This window comes from Octodon degus, unplaced genomic scaffold (assembly GCF_000260255.1).
Source record: "Octodon degus isolate 3935 unplaced genomic scaffold, OctDeg1.0 scaffold00009, whole genome shotgun sequence".
Taxonomy (NCBI): Eukaryota; Metazoa; Chordata; class Mammalia; order Rodentia; family Octodontidae; genus Octodon; species Octodon degus.
Window position 1 is genome coordinate 31,260,848 of NW_004524585.1, and position 6,242 is coordinate 31,267,089.

Genomic DNA, 6,242 nt, shown 5'->3' on the forward strand with positions numbered 1-6,242 from the left:
TTGTTATATTTATTATAACCACAAAAATTTCACTTCTTGTTATATTCTTTTGCCTTTGAACTGTTTTGCTGATATTTATCAAGACAGTGTTTTAGAGATAAATTTGTAGTAAACCATCTTGCTAAATCCTTTTTATTCCCAGTAACATATAAATTCTTTCCTTTTCTACTTCTTTTTCCTTCCTGCCCCCCATCCCCCCCTTTTCCTTCCCTTCTACCTTCTTTCTTCCTTTTTTGTGACAAAGTCTCACTACATAACCTGGGCTGACTCCAAACTCACAGTCCTTACACAGCACCAGAGTACTAACATTGCATGTCTACGTGACCACACACCTTGCTACATAGAAGTTATTTTTAATACTATAAAGTCTTATTTCTTGATTGTTCTTGTTTTGTATTTGTTACAGTTATATGATTTAATTTTGCTCATTTTCCAATCCTTATATGTTTCTTTCCTACTTGTTGTGTTGAACAGAACTTTAGCAAACTTTGACAAGATGTGAAGATCAGTATTTTTTTTTTTCTGGATCCTGTTTTTAAAGAGATTTTAAAACCTTTACCATAATAATTTTGTCTTTGCACCTGTATTCCTAGCTTTATTCCTAGCGTTCTATAATTTTTTCCGAAAATGAGAGTTGAATTTTACCAAATACTTTTTTTTTTTAAGCTCTGTCTTTTTTTTTTTTTTTTTTTTTGCGGAACCAGGGATTGAACTCAGGCCCTTGCGCTTGCCAGGGAAGCACTTATTCCATTAAGCCATCTCCCCGGCCCCCCAGATACTTTTTGTGCAGCTGTTAGACTTATAGTTTTCCTTCATTTTCATTTGGTTAGTGACATTTGGAGGTATTCTGATGTTTTATAATAAATTTCCCATGGTTATGTATTCTAAACAGGAGAATCCCTTGGAAGACTCAGCTATAATGTTAGTCATATATGTCTAGTTGTAGTGGTAAAATTCTTTACTTTCATAATCACATGAAGGGTCATAGTATTGAAAGCTCCTTGGTGTATGTACTAAGCATAGATCTCATGTTTGAGTGACTTGATATTTCATAAAGTGTCCTTGTGCGGGCAACTTCAGTGCAACACAGTCCATTGCCTATAGCTAAAAATGAAGCTAAGTTTGTGTAGTCTTTTGTGGGGGAATAAAAGTTATGTGTGGTGTAAGAAGTACAAAACTGATTATTTTTGGAATAAGAAATTTTGTTACTTTAAATCCTTTTGTAATTAGGTCAAAGCACAAATTTTATTTGGGGTTCACTTTTTTTCTTTTCATTTTTATGTGAAAATTTTTTTAAAAAGTCATGACCAAAGGGAAGAATAGTTAATACATTGTGCATCATTGTCTTCAAAATAATTATTCAAAGTATGACATAGATATAAAAGATCCTCTCTCACAAAAATTAAACAGGTAATAGCACAAAATTTTTTCAGAATTAAGAAAAGCTAGTAGTATAAATGAAATGAATTAGCATACATATCAAAATAGTTTTGAAGCAGCAAAGTTTGTACATTAGGGAATTATTTGAACTCCCTACTTCCTGTTTATCTTCTAATTTGCTCTTTTATTTATTTGTGTGTGTGTGTGTATGTGTGTGTGTGTGCATGTGTGAGATGTTCTCATGTAAGAGGAATCGTGCCATATTTAAGCTTGTGTGGCTAACTTATGTAACTTACCATTACGTTCTCAGATTGTATCTGTTTACTTATGAATGCCTGGTTTATCTTTCCTTTTGATAGAGTGGTACTCCATTGTGTACGAATACCACATTAAGTAACCACTGTAATAGGGTACTTTGAAAAGATAATTTGAAGTTTCAAATTCACAGTTTTCTTTTTTTTTCAAAAGATCAGATATTTGTGGCATCATAGCAATATAGATCCTCCCCAAATTCCTGTTTATTTTCTCTTGGTTCCAGGATGTGGGCATTGTTGAAATAGGGTGCAAACGTGAAATTCTAAAAAGCATTATCACATTATCAGTCCATTAAGAATTGGGAGATTCTAGAAGCCTAAAGAACAAATCTGTTCCGAAGGCACTTACATGACAACATGCCCAATTGTTAGCACAGTGAGGAAGAGTCAAGCTTCACTGAAATGTCTCTTGAGTCAAACATTAAAGAAGCATGCTGTCTATATATTTGGGTATGGGAGGTACTTAAATGGCTTGTGTGAAGTTTAAATTCTATCACTAGTGTTATTTATTTATTTTTTTCGGAACCGAGGATTGAACTCAGGCCTTTGTGCTTGCCAAGCAAACACTTATTCTACTGAGCTATCTCCTCGGCTCCATTAGTGTTACTTTTTTTGATTTACTAGACTTAATCAATTGCTTGAATATAGGCTCAATTTTTTTATTTTTCTTTTCTATAGTTTATGGTACCTTTCTAACTTTGAGGGTTGTTGGTACATTGTTTGGGATCAATTTTAGTAAGGCTACCAAAAGTAAGAAAATAATATTAATAGTAATAATAATAATAGTAACAATAATTATAAAAACTATGTTGAATTTCAATCCTTGGGAGAAATTGGGTGGCAATAAGCGGTATATTACTAGGGGGGCTTAGCTGAATCATGAGCATAGTGAGTAGTCTGACAAGCGTTACTCAAATTTCCACTGAGAGCGTCTCCAAGCAGACAGCGAACTAGAGTTAAGCTTTGAGATTTGCAAAGCTCATTTTTTGTATCTAAAAACCAAGAGTTCTGCTTCATATTTCATAACCTGGCCTCCACTGGAGGCATAACAGAGACACTTAAATGGAGAAATTCTTTGAATGAATTTGCCTGAAATCTACTTTTCACTCCTGTTTCATGGAAGGAAATAGAGAGTGAGATGGTCAAGAATCCTTCCTTTTGGGCTTGTTGCTTGACCTTTGGCTTTGTGGATGAAGAGAAATAGAGAGAGGGGGAGAGAAAACAAACAACTGCATACCCAAGAGAGCACATTACCCTGAACAAGTGTATGTCTTTGGATATTGCAGCCATCACCTCAGCAAGAAGCCACATACTTTTTACAGTGACACCCTATTACCCCTTCTCCCAAATCCTGGGAATCATTGATATATTTTCTAGTTTCTATTTGCCTATTCTGGACAATTCATAGGAATTGGAATCATATAATAGTCATCTTTTGTAGTTGGATTAATTTCCTTCAGCATCTTCTCAAGTTCATTTATGTTGTAGCACGCGTGAGTTCTTCATTGCCTTTAGTAATTAATGCTAGTCAGTTGTATAGTATATCACATTTTGTAACAGTAGTTGGTAGGCATTTAGGTTGTTTCTACTTTGTGTTACTTATCAGTAATGCTCTGTGAACATTTGTGTATAAGTTTGTGTGTGCACATAGATTTTAGTTTCTCGTTTATATACCCAGAAGTGGAATTGCTGGGTCCTATGGGGACTGTATGTCTGATATTGTCAGGACTGCCCAATCGTTTTCTGAAGCAGATACTTCAGTTTGCTTTCCCACTAGCAATTTATGAAGCTATATTTCTCACAAACACTGCTTTATCTTTTGTCTTTGTCACAGCCTTGCTAGTATGAATGAAGTTGTATTTGATTCTGGGTTTGATATACTTTCATAATGATTAATGATTTTGAGTATATTTTCATGTGCTTTTCAGTCATTTGAATATTGTTTTTTGAGAAATGTGTATTCCTGTCCTTTTGTCCACTCTTTAGTTATATTTCTCTTTATTATTCTTTATATTTTTTTGGATAAATCTTGTTATCAGAAATTTTTTTGTTTAGTATCAGAAAAATATTTGGAGAAGTACATTGTCAAAGCTTGGGCTTTTTCCAGAAGCAGGTGTTTTTTCCAGAGGCAGAATTTGAAGCACAAATATTTGTTAAAGATTAGCATTAAGGCTGGTGGTATACCTTGATGGTAGAGCACTTTATTAACACCAGTGTTTATGCTGATTTCCAACATTCAAAAACAACAACAAAAAGCAATGGGAAAAGATCACTGGAGTCGGAAGGAGGAGAATAGGATTGGTCAGAAGGACAAATCAAACTTACATGCAGACCTGACATAGCCTCTTCCAATCTGTCAACAAGCTCTACAGCACGCATGGCCACAGGAGTTTTCTTAGATCAGGCCAATGTGGCCAGTGTTTTTTTAATTAATCAATTAATTAATTAATTTATTTATTGTGGAACTGAGGATTGAACTCAGGCCCTTGCCCTTGCTCTTGCCAGGGAAGCGCTTATTCCACTGAGCCATCTCCCCGGCCCTGGCCAGTGTTTTATATTCCCACTTGGCTTAGTCATCTGATAAAGGTCAGCCTGAGAAAGGTGTGGCCTGCATTGAGGTGATGCTCTGCACCAAAGCCAGCTCTGAAGTTGTAGGCAGTGGAAGGCTGTGGGCTGCCTACACTTGTGCATCTGGGTAGCTCATCTGTTGTCTGCTATGTGTACGTTCTATTTTCAGTCAGCATTGGGCCTTGGGTTCACATAGTTTGGAAGAGTTACCAGTAAGCAAGTTCATGGGATGAGAAAGTTGGATGCTGACTTTGAATATTATCACTGCTGTTTCATAGTATTGGCTGTTTTGAATTGTTAAGGTATTAATTTCTACTATGTTAATTTAATACAGAGTTAAACATTTATAGTATTTGTGTCTTATTTTTTATATTTATTATAGATTGACTTTTATAATTGACCTATATGAAAGAGATTACTGTTTGTTTGGCATATTCTGTTTTTCTGATATTTTGAGCACAGTGTATTCTTTTTGAGAATTATTTTGTCCTTGGCCATGGCTCTACCTTTTTAGTTATAAGAATTTTCTTCTCTTGTTCCCTTCACATCTCCGTCCTGCCTTCCTTCCCCTTCCTCCCTCCCCTCCTTCCCGCTCTCTTCCTTCCCTCCCTCCGCTCCTCTTCCCTTTCCTTCCTTTCTTCAGGATTTTGCTCTGGAGTCCTGCTGAAGTCATGGGCTCAGGTGATTTTCCAAGTAACTGGAAATGCATGTGCCCCTCTATACCTGAACTTTTTAAAAAATTAGTTTAATTATATATTTTTTGGTACCAGGGATCAAACTCAGGGCCTTGTATTTGCCAGGTAGGCACTTATGTCACTGAGCTGTCTCCCATACCAGCACTTTTGACAGGATTAAAATGGAGAATTCTTTTAGGTCTTGTTTAATTTTTTAAATTTCACTTTAAACACTGAATTGCAGATATTCTAAGGTTTCTGTTTCACTTTTGTTGAGTTTCTGCCTTTTGATAGCTAAAGGTGTTATGGAACCTAACCAAATGATTACCGTTTTGTAACATATTAAAAAAGGTACAGTAGTACAATATTCTTTTTTTAAAAAATATTTTACTTTTATATTTCTTCATATTTTTACCTTTCTTTCATTTATTTTTTATTTTTGTGTATTTAGTACAGGGTCTATAGGGTCTCACTATACAGATCAGACTTGTAGAGATCCTCCTGTTTTCAGCCTCCCAAATGCTGGGATTACAGGTGCGTACCACAATGTCCAGTCTCAATTGCCATTTCAGTGTACCCAAGGGCAGAACCAACACAGTGGGGCCTGAACCATGGGTGTGCTTAAAGCAGATGCTTTATTCTGCTAGGCTATCTGGCCGACCCTTTTCTTGTTCTCTTAGATGCTTGGTTTCCCAAAGCATTGTGAGAAACAGTAGGAGTGATTTTTTGGTCTGTCTTATACAAAATAATATTAAAACATTAAAAATTACAAGTGATACAGAATTTTACTTATCAAAGTAATATGAATTTCACAGTATTTGTTGTAATGCATAGTGTTGTCTTCCAACCAGTTATTTATAGTACCAGACATACGCATGCAAAATTGGAAGAAGAAGAAAGAAATATATGAGATATTAAGAAGAGAAAAAGTGCAAACATTGAAAAACTGAGACAAAACAAATTAAGCATTATCTGCTTCTTTCCATAGAACAGCAGAAATGCACCCTACAGTCATCCAAACCACCCTGCTTACATACATAGATAAATCTCTTTCCCCCACTCCCTTCCTGTCCTTCTCAATTCAGTGACTTTTTCCTTTTCAATAAGTTTATTCTCTGTCATTTTGGTCTTCTGAATATGGGCTGCTTGTCATGACATGCCAGTTGTTGCTATGATGTCTCTCGGGTAGATGGTTGTTCAAAAAGTAGGGGGTGGTGAATGAAAGCAAGAGACAGGAAAAGGAATATTGTGGGACTGTCCTGCTTCAAGGTTGTATATGGTGAGATGTTTGGACTTATATGTAAAC

At 35.6% G+C, this 6,242-nt stretch overlaps 1 protein-coding gene across 6 annotated transcripts in view; it reads left to right on the forward strand.

Annotated features, from left to right (window-relative positions):
• Positions 1 to 6,242, forward strand: part of Fam172a (family with sequence similarity 172 member A) — a 444,651-nt gene that overhangs the window by 28,888 nt on the left and 409,521 nt on the right. Inside the window, exon 1 of one of the 6 annotated variants that reach the window (XM_023708519.1) lies at positions 2,110 to 2,153. The exons of the other annotated variants lie outside the window; for them this stretch is intronic. The gene's annotated coding sequence lies outside the window, so the exon portion shown is untranslated. Of the gene's footprint in view, positions 1 to 2,109; positions 2,154 to 6,242 lie in introns of those variants that run through there. 6 annotated transcript variants of the gene reach the window in all.